The sequence below is a fragment of the Dipodomys spectabilis genome, unplaced genomic scaffold (assembly GCF_019054845.1).
Source record: "Dipodomys spectabilis isolate Male_0828 unplaced genomic scaffold, ASM1905484v1 ptg000012l, whole genome shotgun sequence".
In the NCBI taxonomy this organism is placed as follows: Eukaryota; Metazoa; Chordata; class Mammalia; order Rodentia; family Heteromyidae; genus Dipodomys; species Dipodomys spectabilis.
In genome coordinates this window covers 6,235,541-6,249,691 of record NW_024870689.1, presented here as the reverse complement: position 1 = coordinate 6,249,691, position 14,151 = coordinate 6,235,541, and the positions used below count along the sequence as shown (strand labels likewise).

The window sequence follows — 14,151 nt, the reverse complement described above, 5'->3', positions numbered from 1 at the left end:
GTCTATTTTGGAAAATGTTCCATGTGCTGCTGAGAAAAATGTATTGTCTAATGCTGCTGGGTGAAATATTCAGTAGATGTGTGTTAAATCTAGTTGGTCTGTGCAGTTGTTTATATCTGCAGTTTCTCTGTTGAGTTTTTGTGAAGTTCATTTATCTAGTGGGGAAAGTTGTGTGTTAAAGTCCCCAACAATTAATGTTTATGGATCTATGTGGGATTTGAGGGAAAGTAGAGGTTCTTGGATGAATTAGGGTGCTCTGCTGTTTGGCAAATAGATATTTAGAATTGTAATATCCTCCTGAAGGAGTGATCCCTTAATTAGTATGTACCGACCTTTTCACTAATTTTAATTAAAAGTCTATTTTATCTGATATTAGGATTGCAACTCCGTCCTGTTTATGGGAGCCGTTTGCTTGGTAGATTTTGTTTAAGCCTTTAAAATTGAAAATGTGTTTGGTTTTGTGGGCAAGATGTGACTCCTGAAGCCAGCAGATAAAAGGATCTTGCTTTTTAATCCAAGTAGACAGACTGTCGCTTAATTGGTGAGTTAAGTTCGTTAATGTTGAGAGATAGAACTGAGAGGTATTTGGGAGTTCCTGCCATTTTATCCAACTACTTCAGGGCTGTGGCAACTGTGTTCTTCCTATGGTTCTTGGATTCTCAGTTTGGGTGATATTTCTTGGCCTTTATTGTGGTCTTGTTGGTTTTCTCTGTGTAGGACATCTTTAAGATTCTTTTGTAGGGCTGGTTTGGTGGAGATATATTGTTTCAATTTTTCTTTGCTATAGAAGGGTTTTATTTGGCCTCCGATTATTAAGGAGAGTATAGCTGGGTAAAGTATTCTTGGTTGATAGTTGTTTGTCTTTAGGGCATAGATTACATCATTCTAGGCTCTTCTGCTTTGATTGTTTCTGCTGAGAAATCTGAGGTGATTCTAGTTGGTTTCCCTTTATAGGTGTTTGATCTTTGCTCCAAGACAACTTTAAGGATCTTTTCCTTGTTCTGAAGTGATCCTGTGAGTATTATAATGTGACAATGGGATATCCTCTTCTGGTCTAGTCTATTGGGAGTTCTAAAAGCTTCTTGTATCTGAATAGACCTATCTTTTTGCATGTTTGGGAAGTTCTCTGCTAGGATCCTGTTAAACAAATTTCCTAGACCATTGACTTCTGGCTCTAGGTGCTCCTCTACACCCATTATCCTCAGATTAGGCCTTCTAGTGGGGTCTTCCAAGGCTTGAATGTTGAATAGATCTATCATATTTCTTGGATTTGTCTTTGATGGTTGTATATTCTTTCTCTATAATATCTACGCTGTCTTCAATCCTCAGGCTTCAATCTTCTGCATGACCTATCCTACTATCGAGACTTTCTATTATTTTTTTCTTTTCCTTCTAGTTGGTCGGTTTTTATGGCTTCTAATTCTTTGTTGGATCTTTGTTTTAGATCTTGTATGAAATTCTTTACTTCCTTAATTTACTGTCAAGTGTTTATTCTCAAATCACTTGGTTGATTAGTTATGGTTTCCTTGGACTCCCATTACTTCTGTTGGGATCCATTCAGCATTCCCTTTGTGGACTCCCTGACTTCTTTCAGCTCTCTGTTTATGGATTCCATGAATGCCTCTAGTGATCTTTGTCTATGCTCATCCCGCTCTTGAAATTCCTGTATTACTCTTTGATCAGCTTCCTCACGTTCATGCAATTCCTGTAGTTCTCTTTGACTAATCTCAGCCTACTCACACAATTCCTTTATTTCTCTTTGAGTGTTCACAAGCTGCTCATGCAATTCTTTTATCTATCTTTGAGTAGCTTCCTCACACCTATGAGCTTCCTGTTTTGACATTTGTTTGCCTCCTCTCTCTATATATCATGCTCACACAGAGTCCTTTGAAGCTTTTCAATCTTTTTATTTACCATGATTAATATTAGTGTTTTTAGATCTTTTTGGAAGCTCTCCTCTGGATTATTCATTATCTGTTCTGTCCACTGATTATCATGAGTGGGAGTTGAGATACCCGGACTTGCCATTTTTCTTATGTTTTTCCGGCTTATTCTGCCCATTTGGCATGAGAGTAACACCAATTTTGTGCTAGAAAACTATCTTAAGGGAAGCATCAACAAAGTCTGTAGTTGCACAGTCAAAAGCCTGCAGATCCTCCTGAAGGAGAGATCCCTTGATTAGTATGTAGCGACTTTCTTTATCTCGTCTCACAAATTTTAATTTGAAGTCTATTTTATCCGATATTAGGATTGCAACTCCAGCCTGTTTATGGGAGCCATTTGCTTGGTAGATTTTGTTCCAGCCTTTAACATTGAAAATGTGTTTGTTTTTACGGGCAAGGTGTGACTCCTGAAGGCAGCAAATATTTTGCCCATGTAATTGTAACCACTCTGTACAGTATTTTCACAATAAAAATAAATAAATAAATATTACAAAAGCCTGCAGATATAATCTAGTTCAACAGATACATTTTCAACATCAACCAACTATGTATTAATAGGCTATGAACCGCAAAGAAGAATTTGGCAAACAAGAAATTATTAGGTTTAGTGAGAGATGTGGGTATAAATAGGAATAGAGGGATGTGGAAAGATAGAGGGAGAGCTAACTTAGTCCTAATCTCAAAGCAGGAAATAGATTCGATAGAATGATAATAGACAACGGGGAAAAAAGAAAGAGAAAAAAAAGACAAGGAAAAATAGTAAAATAAAAATTAAAAAGTGAAACACTTAAAATTATGCAGATTAAGAACTTAATATTCAGAGAAGGATGGGAACATGATAAGAGAAGGGAAGGAATAGAAAGGAGACGCCAAAAAATAAAAAATAAAAATGCTTAAAATTTTATATAGGTATATAGAGGTAGTACAGCTATTAAAGAAGTTAAGTCTAAGAGGTTTTGAATTCATTAATAAATTTCTGGATTAAGTGTGTATACAATCGGGGATAAGGTCTAATAATCGACTACAGGTATATCTGAGAATGAGCAGAAATGCGACTAAATCACGCAAAGAAGAACGAAAGAGAAAAAAAGTGAAAAGAATGAGAAAGAAAGGAAAAAAGGATCAAAAGGTCAGTAGTGCTAAACAAAAATGGAAAAAAAGCACACACACACACACACACACACACACACACACACACACACACACACACACACGTATACCTGTAAAATAAAAATTATAAGAGGAAGAAAAAAGTTAATAGAAAACAATTTTTAAAGTTAAAAATTAAAAATGTTAAAACAATTTTAATAAAAGGTGACATAAAAGAGTTCTTTGCTTTTTGGGGATGAGAAGGGAAGATCCTGTATCTCCCTTGTGTCCATAACCAGTCTCTTGTTGGAGTCTCTGGTCTGCTTGTGGTATTTGATTTTCCTGTAGCTTGGTTTTTTTTTTAAGTCAGTTTGTTTGAGCAGGCAGAAAAATGCTTTGATTTACCCAGGATTTTGTCATCCTCCTCCCAGGCTAGTTCAATGGGAGGGAGATCTGCTTTGAGTATCACAAAAGATGGCTGTTTCTTCTAGTTTGGAGATGCTGTGATGGGGCTAGGTTCTGGGTAGAGTTGAGGCCTTTCAGCAAACAGTAGCTTTTCCCTGAGGCCTAGCTTCTGAGGCAGTCACAGAGCCTAGCCAGCAGCCGTTCTCAGGGTTTATTGTTACTGAATTTCAATTGATTGTCTAGGGAGGATCAGCCTCTGGCTCTGTTTACTCAATGAAGAAAGCCACTCCTGGGGCTGGTGCAGGCCCGGGATGGGTGAATTTTCCCTGAGTGGAGCTGAGCCTGGCAGGTCAGATTAGGTTCCTGTAACCTGTTAAATGACTGTTTGTTTTCATCCAAGGACTGAGTTGGAGCTAGCTGCTCAGCCAGGCCTTTGCCAGTATCAAAGATGGAGATCTCCGGTAGTGGGCAGGGAGAGGTGGCGTTCCCTTCTCTGCTCCCTGAGAAGGAGTGAGGAAATCAGGCTTCTACTCACACAGGAGTCTGGTTCCTGGGTGATCTCTGATCTGTGATATGAAGGATGAAGATGTCTGCTCCTTGTCAGTTCTTGCTGGTGTTGAGTAGAATCCTCTCACCTGCTGCATCTGGCGCCTTTGTCCTAGACTCTCTGTGTTGCAGGTATGGTGGTTACGGCCACCACCGCCCCCCCCCCCCCCATAGCTGCAACCATGGCCGCTGGCAAGTGCTCAGATTTGTCTACTTGCCTGGATTTTCCCTCTCTGGCCTAACTCTCTGTACTGTGATGGCACATTTGGTGTGATTCTTTGGCTTAGTTAAGCTTCCAGCTTCTCCTTTGCTATCTTCCCGGAACCATAAATTTAAATTTTAAATGATAAATTCTTTTAAAATTGTTTCACTCGTGCACAGGTATGGATAGATAAGTGATGTGGGCAGAATCAGAATTATTCAGAAGGTTGTAAATGGATGCTTACCTAGTTTTCTCTCGGCTGGATCATAGAATACAGACTGTCCTAATTGAAAAAGTTAGCCTTCTGAGGTTTTTGCATATAAACACTCCATCAACATTTTATTAGAAGATTATTCAAGATTAGCTATATGTTGATTAATAATGATTGATCATGACAGAAATTTGAGAGAAAACCATCTACACTTTAGTGAGGTTCTAATTTGTGCTTCACAAACTGTTATGAAAGCTCTACATGAGAAATCTAGCAGCTGCATTTCTAAAAAGACCTTGGGTTGTTACACTTTCTGATATTGTCTCAATTCAAATACTTCTCTTTGGAGTTCCATACTATTCAATGATGCTGTATTAGCTCCTTGTTACAATTTTCAGACTGGTCTTTTTGATGAAATTTGTGCTTTTCAAAATTGCTCTCCAAATTCCATCCACAAACTGCATACAAAATTTATCTGAAAAAATTTGTATCTGTTTATATTGCATATACTTTTATTTTTCATTACAAATATGGAATGTAGTAAAAATTCTCATAACAATTATACTGCGCTAGATTGTGGGCAGATTCTGATGTAAATAATATACTGTGTTCATGTAGAGATTTTGAGAATCCAAAGTAATAAGCCTGTGGTCCTAAAACCAATACCTTACTTATATTGAGTGACAAATACAACTTCATAAAAGTACAGAAGTTTTCCTTGTATCTTTTTAACATATATTTTTATTATAAATACTGTACAGAGGGGTTACATTTACATAAGTAAGGTAATGAGTACATTTCTTATTGAGCATTGTTACCCCCTCCTTTGTTTTTCCCCTACAATCCCTTCCCTTCACACCTCTCCACCTCCCCCCTTCACCCATCCTCTGTTAGAATGTCTTGTATATTTCGTTGTTACAATGGGTCAACCAGTATCCTTTACTTATATCTTAAATGAAGAAATGCTCGCTTGATTTATGCTGATTCTACTTGTGTAGACACATCTAAAATCACTGCCCAAGTCCAAGAGCACATAAATGAAATGCCATCATTTTTTTGTCAGTTGGTATTTGTGTTCTACACATTTATTGACAGGTTACAAATTATTCTTAAACATTAAAACATTAAAAATACTTTCTTTTTTTCTTATTTTCTTCGCCAGGAAATCAGCAAGACCTCAGTCAGCATTTCTCACCTAGGAATTTTCACATGGGTTAGTTAAATGTATATGTAGAGTCCAGTTTTCTGAGGACTCACTCATCTGCCTAGGAATTCATGCTGGTTGTTGGAAAAAGAGCTCAAGTAAGGATGCCATTTAAAGCCTTATAACTTTACTCTTTACCAGGGTATTCTCCTGCTACTTTGGTTGTTGAGAATGTCTACAAGAGTAAGCATTCTGTGAGGAGCAGGGAGATACCATAAGACTTATACTTACTGAGGTTTCCAAGTGACTTGCTATCACTTGTACTGCATTTTGAAAGTCAAATCTCTCTAAAACTACCAGTTTTAAGAGATAAGAAGAGTGGAAAATGAACTCTTATGGACAAATACATCTTCAACATATATTGTTCCAATTATTCCTTTTAAGGCATATTCAACAACTGGTGAAACTTGTGTTGGCTGTAATTATGTGTCTTTCTCCATGGGTGCATGTATACATGAGAATATGTATGTGTGTGAATAGTAACATACATGTGTACATTATGGCTTATATCATCATTTATTCCTTGCTAACAAATAAAGTAAGGAATCACTAAACTTTTAACAGAAACTGTGTAGTTTAAGTCGTAACTCTTCACTCTGCTCCTTTACACAAAGAATGGAACTTCTCATTAATAAAGTTTCCATAAACTCTGAAATGTACATACTTAGTACTTAATGTCTGCTATCATAAATCTTAAATACTTTACAGAAAAGTTTTATACCTGCCAAACAGTCCTATTTTTGGCATATATAAGCAAAATCCCAAAATTAAGCATATTTAAAACATTAAAACTTTTAACAAACCTTAACACTTGCTGCAATGTTCATTTTGACAGGTGCCTTGTATAGAATAATTGAATTTCTCCTCAAACACATCTCTTGAACTACAAATATCTGGAATTATTTTGTTTTTGGCATGTCTATCTTGATTTTATTCTTAATTGTGTGCTTATGTAAGAAATACATGATTCTATAATTTCACAACAATTCTTTTGAACTTACTTTTTGTTGAATTGCCTAGCTTAATAAAATCAATTAAAAATTATACTTTATATATAAAAACTGTTCTGTGCTCAATTTAGCATCACATACCCTAACATTCGAACGATACAGAGAAGATTAGCATGCACCCTGCGCAAGGATGACATGCAAAGTCTTGGAGCGTTCCATATATTTACAGCAAAAGATGCTGAAACGTATGTGGCCACAAGGGAACGGTACTGCATTCTTGGTGGGAGTGTAAACTTGTTCAACTACTTTGGAAAGCAGTATGGAGGTGCCTCAGAAGACTCCACATAAAACTCCCCTATAACACAGTAATCCCACTTTTGGGGATTCATCCAAATGATCATAAAAAAGACCATACTAAAACTACCAGCACAACTATGGTTATTGCAACATTATTTACGATAGCTAAGATATGGAACCAACACAGATGCCCCCATTAGATGAATGGATCAAGAAAATGTGTTATATATACACAATGGAATTCTTTGCCTCCATCAGAAAGAATGATATCGCCCAATTTGTTAGGAAATGGAAAGACTTGGAAAAAATTTATTGAGTGAAGTAAGCCAAGTCCAAAGAAATATAGGTCCCATGATTTCCCTTATTTTCAATAACGAATGTATGTCTGGGATAAGCAGAAAAGTTCAAAAGATATGTGCATATAACCAGATAAGATGACGTTAAAGAAATTGAACCCCATGATAGGGACACAAGTGGGTTTTTGTTTCTTACTATTGTTTCTAACGTACTTATAATGTGTGATGTCATTTTTTTTGTTTTTTTTATGTTTCTCCCCACACTATAACCCCTGTTTTCTCTGTATTTGAAGTTGGTACACTTACATCTTGTATGTATGCTTCTCTAATTTGGGGAGGGGAAGGGAAAAAATGCTCAAATAGCGATACAGGTTGACCCATTGTAACAATGAGATGCACAAGACACTATGTTGAAAAATGAACTTTACAATTTAGGCGGAGGAAGGAAGGGGGAGGGGAGTGTACTTGTGGAGGTGGGAGGGAAGGGATGGTAGGGGAAATATAAAGGAGGAGGTAACAATGCTTGTTAGGAAACTTACTAGTTTCCATGTTCATGTAAATGTGACCCCTCTGCACAGTATTATTACCATAAAAAAACATATAAAAATGTTCTTAGGTGGAAGAGTTTATTTCCTCTATTTTACCCATATAATATTGTTAATAAAGAAATTAATTCAGAACACTGATATGAAGGTAATTTGAATAAATGTGTGTGTGTGTGAGTGCGGCAGCGCGCAAGCATACACGCACGTGCATGAGAACAAACACCTTGCATGTATATTGGAATGCTCAGAATTTAAATCAGGGCTTCAAGGCCTTACTAGGCCTTTCCTGTCTAGATTGGTGAGCTATGATATAAGCTACGATATAAGCAATTCTTGGCTCTTTGCTAGTTCATTAAACATTTTGAAAAATAATTTCATGAAGTTTTATTTTTGGTCCTGATTGGCTCCCAAGTGTTATCCACAGATCTCAGTCTCCTGAGCAAATATTCAGAGTAGATAGGATTATAGGTGAGACCAGCCAGCACAAGGCTTTTAGAACAATTTTAAAAGTAAAAGAAAATTTACTTCATGGGGGCCTGTTTTATCATCACCGAATTTGAAAGCCTTTTGTGTGATTATATGTCAATTTAATTCGTTTGGGGATTGTTAAAAGATAGTAAGTGATGATATTTAAAAGTTTTAGTACTTTTTAAAAAAGAAACTGGAACTGTGGGACAGAAGAAATTTGGCTGTCTTCGGACCTCAATTTGTAAGCTCAGCTCTGTGCATGATAACCTAAGGTCACCAACACACTCTGTGTTGAAGACAAAATGTGACAGAAAACAATCACCATGGGAAATATTTGCTATGCTATTATTTCTTGGACAATATGAATATTGAATTGAGAGTATAAGAAAATGGAGAGATTTTACCCACCTTTTTGGTATTGCTGAAAGACTTTTGGAAACTTTGACTCATTTCCTTCCTCACTGTGTGTATCTTTCGGCCATGCACTTACAGTTTTTTACTACAATTTTTCCCAACACTACAATGGTAATAACATTAGCATTATACCAAATGTTATCTTAAGAAGTAAGAGAATAAAAGTTGTGAAACACTTAACATAAACCTATGAATGACCTTTGAGTTTAGCCAGCATTCTTTTTTAAATACTAAATAGAATATGATAAGTAGTACAGAAATCATTACATGTAGTGTTAGCAACCAGAAGTAATATCTATTGACCATGCTCAGCTTCCAAGAAAGCCAGGTGGATAACTTCTCATGCTGTAAATCAAACTGGTTATCTTATGTCGTGATAGTGTAAAAATATCAGAGACAGAACAACGAAGGAATGTTGTAGACTGAGGTGAAAGCCATATAAAAATGTGCAAACTTGAAAAAACATAAAAGTATCGGTGCAGTATACTGTGTTTTACTTCATTTAAGTTACATAGCAATGATAAGGAAGATCTAGAAGAATAAAATGTCTTTTTGATATTTTATCATAGGTCCTTAGAAGGATGAACACTTTCCTCATTCTTGTAGAGGCATCAACAGATGAGGGGAACTGTATTTTTTGTTTGCTTCCTTCCATTTATTCTTCAGTTTGAAATCTGAACTACATGAGACTGAAAGAAAGCAAGTGAAATTAGCCGTACAGGCTTTGGAAAGAACAATCAAAGTAAAATAAATAAAATATATAAAGCCTTGTAAAAGGTCTAACTAAATTGAGTTACATAGTCTCAAGCGTTAACAGAAAATGATTTAAGCAATATCATGTTATTAAAAATTTAAAAATTTTAGGAGCTGCTTAATTTTTTTCCTTTCTACTACCTTGAATTAATTATTGATTTTCTATAGAGAGATTAAAGATGAGATTAACAAGAAACTTGATGAAAAATGGACAAAAGTTCTGAATAGACATGTTTTCCAAAAAGCCCTGAAAATTGCCTGCGGATTTACAAATTTGTATTTAATGCAACTTCTGTGCTAGCTTAATGCTTTGTGAGCAGAAGTCATTAGAGAAATGCAATTCAAAATTACTTTGATGCTACTTCTTAACTAATATAACTCTTATAAAAAATATCCAAGGAACCAGGTGTGGAGGTAAAGGCTGGTAATTCCAAGTGATTGGAGGGTAGAGTAAAAGGATTTGAGTTTAAGGCCAGTCTTGGGTACTGCACACAGTAAAAACCTGCCCTTTAAAAAAACTCAAAATGTAATAATGTTGGCTGGCGACAGTGTGGAGAAAAGGAAATTTTCAACACTCTTGGTCAAAATACAGGTTAGTGTTCTCGTTGTAGAAAGTAGTATGCAGTTTTCTAAAGAAATCCAAAGTTAAAATATCATCTGTCCCACCAATCGTGTGATTATTTCTCTCTGGGTAACTCATAAATATATCTGTAATTCATTGTTATTCACATTATTCACAACAACAGCTAAGATAGAAATCGAAGTCCAGTGTTCACCTACAAACAAATAAAGCAACTGTGATACATGCACAAATATCTTTTTCTGTTGATTCCAAAGTACTTTTTTTATTGTTTTCCTGTTTCCATGTGATTAACCTCCAAATTAGAAATCCAGATATATGACTTAATTTAACCAAAACTATTTATTGAGTATAAGGACCTTCTACTCTCTGCATTCTTCACACTAAGATCACCAAATATGATGAGTCTGGAATAATTAGTCTCTTTTTGACCTATGTTAATATTCTTTACAATGTGAGTGAAATGTTTAAAAGTAGTATTTGTTTTAGATTAATTGCTCTGAAGAGACAATAAATGATATTATCAAAGCTTAAAAATGATTTGATTTAAAATTTAGAATTCAGGAAATGGTGTTGACCACTCTGGTTACTGGAGCCTTCACTACAACCTCATGAGCCAATTTTTATTGATGAAGCAAAAATCTGACGTTAGACATTTATGAATAAAAAAATCATGTCATCCTGAATATGTAGAGCTACATGTAAAACATAGAAAATTTAGCTTCTAAATACCTGAATATGCTAGTACATTTAATTGCAGGGTAAGTACTTGTTCTGAAAGGAGATAAAATTGAACTTATTTTGAAATGTAAACCTAAGTATTTATTTGAATAAAAGTCAATGTTTAAAATATCACTCATTCAAGAAACAAGATGTACAGTTAGTTGTTTTTCATGCCAATTATGTTCTCTAAACTTACTACAAATACTAGATTAGTAAACCTAAGTCATTGCTTTGTAGGGAAATAGCAATTCCGTTTCTTAAAACTCATGACAATAACTTTTTCTCAAACAATTGCTAAGTAACTGTTTTATATTTTTGTCATGGAATCTTATTTGATAAATTTTTATTCATTAAGTTAAATAATTGGCAAACAATATAAATTATGCATGGACAAAGTTTATCTAACACGAGTTTTTTTTTTTCAGAAGATAGATCATGGCTCTCTTAAAGAACATTAGAAGGCAGTGTGTTCTTTATTAATTTTTAGTTATTTTGTTAATAGATATTAATTGTCAGAAGTGACAATTCCATAAGATCTTTAACGGTATTTGATTATACTCTATTTCTTTCTCATTACTCCTTCCTCCAAAGATCTTCTGTTTTTCACATAAAATTACATCTTTATATATGCACATATAAACTAATTTGGAAGATTTAAGTTAAACTGCAAGTTAATTCAAGATGTACAGTGAATTAATAGAATAAATAAAAACCTGAATATCTTTTGTTAACTTTTGAATTGAGCTATCATTATTATTATTTTTAGGGTTAGGATCTCTGACAGAATTAGAATTAGGATTAGAGAAATAGAAAATTTAGGTTCATCACAGGATGAACCATTGCAACAATGATACTCACAAGACACTATGTTGAAAATGAAGTTTATACCATGGGAAGGGAAAGGTATGAGAAGTGGGGAGGGATGGGATAGTGAGAGAACAAGAAAGAAAGGGGTAACAATGCTCAACAAGAAACGTATTCCTTACCTTATATATGTAACTAATCCCTCTTTAAAGCATCTTTTCAACAAAATAAAAATTTTAAAAATAATGTAAAATAAAACCTGACAGGACATAGAAAAACAGTTAAAAATTTATGTTCAAAATGCAAGTAAAAGTTAGACCTACACGCTGAGCAAGAGTTAGGATAAATATGAAAAAAGTGGCTTGCTACTAACATGATGATTCGGTTATACGTAGGTTTAGGATTAGGAAAGGTGTGCCAGTTAGAATGGGGTTAAGATGAGAAAAACATGTAAGACATTGTGTAAAACTGCCACATATTTTAAGAAGAATGAATGAAAACCAGTCTGTGTTACTTTAAACATTCAGATATAATTTGGTTTAAAGTGTGAGATACATTTTTGTTCCGGTTAGGGTTAGGGAAGGATAAGCTTTAAGGTGAATTTCAGTTTTCCAATTAGAATTAGAAGCCAAAAAAATGTGTGATTGAATAGAATCTAGACAATTTTCCTTACATTAACCATTTGGTGTTAAATCAGAATGTGATTTAGATTAGGTTTCTGGTTAACTGGAGTTGAGGATAGAGTAAAGAAATGGGTTAAACTAGTGGCTCAGGCCTATTATCCTAGCTACTCAGGAAGCTATTTTCTGAGGATCGCAGTTCAAAGGTAGCCCAGGCAGGAAAGTCCATGAGACTTTTATCTCAAATTAACCACTATAAAACATAAAAGCGGTGCTGTGGCTCAATTGGTTAAACGCACACCTTGGGCTAAAGAACTCAGGGATTATGCCCTGGCCCAGAGTGCAAGCCCCATGACCGACAAAAAGGAAAAAATAAAAAAAGAAATGTTAAATATTAAGTAAAGCTGAACCTTTTTTTAGGTTCTAGGAATTCAGGAAAAGCTGGGATAATGGAAGTACAATGTATTTCATAAAATCAAGATTTGAGATCAATGGGTATAATGATGCCTGTTATGGAACAAAATACATTCAGAGTTAAGAGTGAAAAATCTTTAGGGTTTACAGAAAACCTACAATTTATTTCAAGAATTACCAATGGAATTTCAGTTAGGATTGCACAAAATGAGCATTTTTCATAAATTTTAGAATTGGGATAGGATTAGTGTCAAGGTAATGGTTAGTTAGGATTCCAGCAATGGTTAGGCTTAGTGTGAAGGAGAAAAAAAAATGAGGGTCTAATTGAAGGTAAATTTTAATATAAGCCTAGTAAGAATTAGAATGAATGTAAACTAGAGTATTGCTATTAATATTAGAATCTACTCACAATTAGGCTGATGGTTATTCTCAATGTTCCAGTTAAGAAAGATTACGTTTAGGGTTAGAAAATGACTAAGATATTGGAAAAATTGAAACCTATGTTTGGAAGGATGAGTGAAAACTAGTGTACTTGTGTTAGTGTTAGTATTGTCATATAATTTGGATTAAGATTAGGGTCAGTATTTTCTTCTGATTATATTTACTGTTACAAATAATAAAGCTTTTAGTATAAAATTGTGTTCACTAACAAGTAGAAGCAAATATATGAGGCTGAATAGTAACTAGAACATTATCATTATATTTATTTCTCAGTGATCATTCTTGTAGTGATTAATGAGAGTTTTCCAGACAGGTTTAGGTTGAGAATTAGCGTTAAGTAATGGACTAGATGGTAAGTAAATCTGAAACTCCTTTCAGAATCAGTGGTTCAGAAAAAGGCAGAATCAATGGAAACTACGGTATTTTTCCTGGTAAGAGAATGTGAGGAAAAGTAATATAATGGCTCCTGTTAGGGAGCAAGATAACTTTCGAGGTAGAGTCAGAAAATTTGTGAGAATTAGGGCAAACTGAAACTCATTTCCAGAGTGAAAACTGGAGTATTTATTAGAATGATTAAAAGCTAGTGTATTTTTCTTAAACATTAGAATTGGATTATCATTAGGGTGAAAGTTAGGTTTTAGTTCCAGCTAGGCTTAGTGTAAGCATTAGGGAAACGGAAAATTTAGGGTCAAACAAAGTAAATCTTCGAATAACAAGTAGAGTTAGAATTAGGATTAATGTGAAATAGAAAACTGCTAATAATATTAAGATTAGAGTATGATTACAGTGAGGGTTAGGGTTAGGTTTACAATAAAGACAAGATAATGAGTGAAACTAAAAACTATTTTTAGAAAGATGAGTTGAATTGAAGTTAGGATGAATAAAAACTAATGTATTTGTGTGGCTTTTAGACTCCAAAGGCTAAGGCAAGCCAGTGATATCCTTGTTCCCAATATCTACTGTGGGAGTATAGAGAATTACTGCATATTACCAAGAGAATATCCCACACGATCTTAGTTGTAGCAGCTTTCAACCGGGAAGCATTTTCAGGTGATGGAATCAGTTAGGAGTGCAGTCTACCTTTACCACGGTGGAGGTGATCTGAGTGATGATGTAGATTTCCTCCAGGTAACTGTCAGGCTGTTGTTGAACTTTACCCATTAGGATGTGCAGCAGCAGCAGCAGGGTCTCTCAGTGACTCCAAGGGGCTGTCACATCTCGTGCTGGACTGCAAATTCCTACATAG

The 14,151-nt window shown here is 34.9% G+C and overlaps 1 non-coding gene across 1 annotated transcript; it reads left to right on the top strand.

Annotated features, from left to right (window-relative positions):
• The first annotated feature begins 6,668 nt into the window (after positions 1–6,668).
• LOC122094996 lies at positions 6,669–6,775 on the top strand. The gene has a single exon (XR_006144993.1). It is a non-coding gene; the product is annotated as a U6 spliceosomal RNA (small nuclear RNA).
• Positions 6,776–14,151: the final 7,376 nt, after the last annotated feature.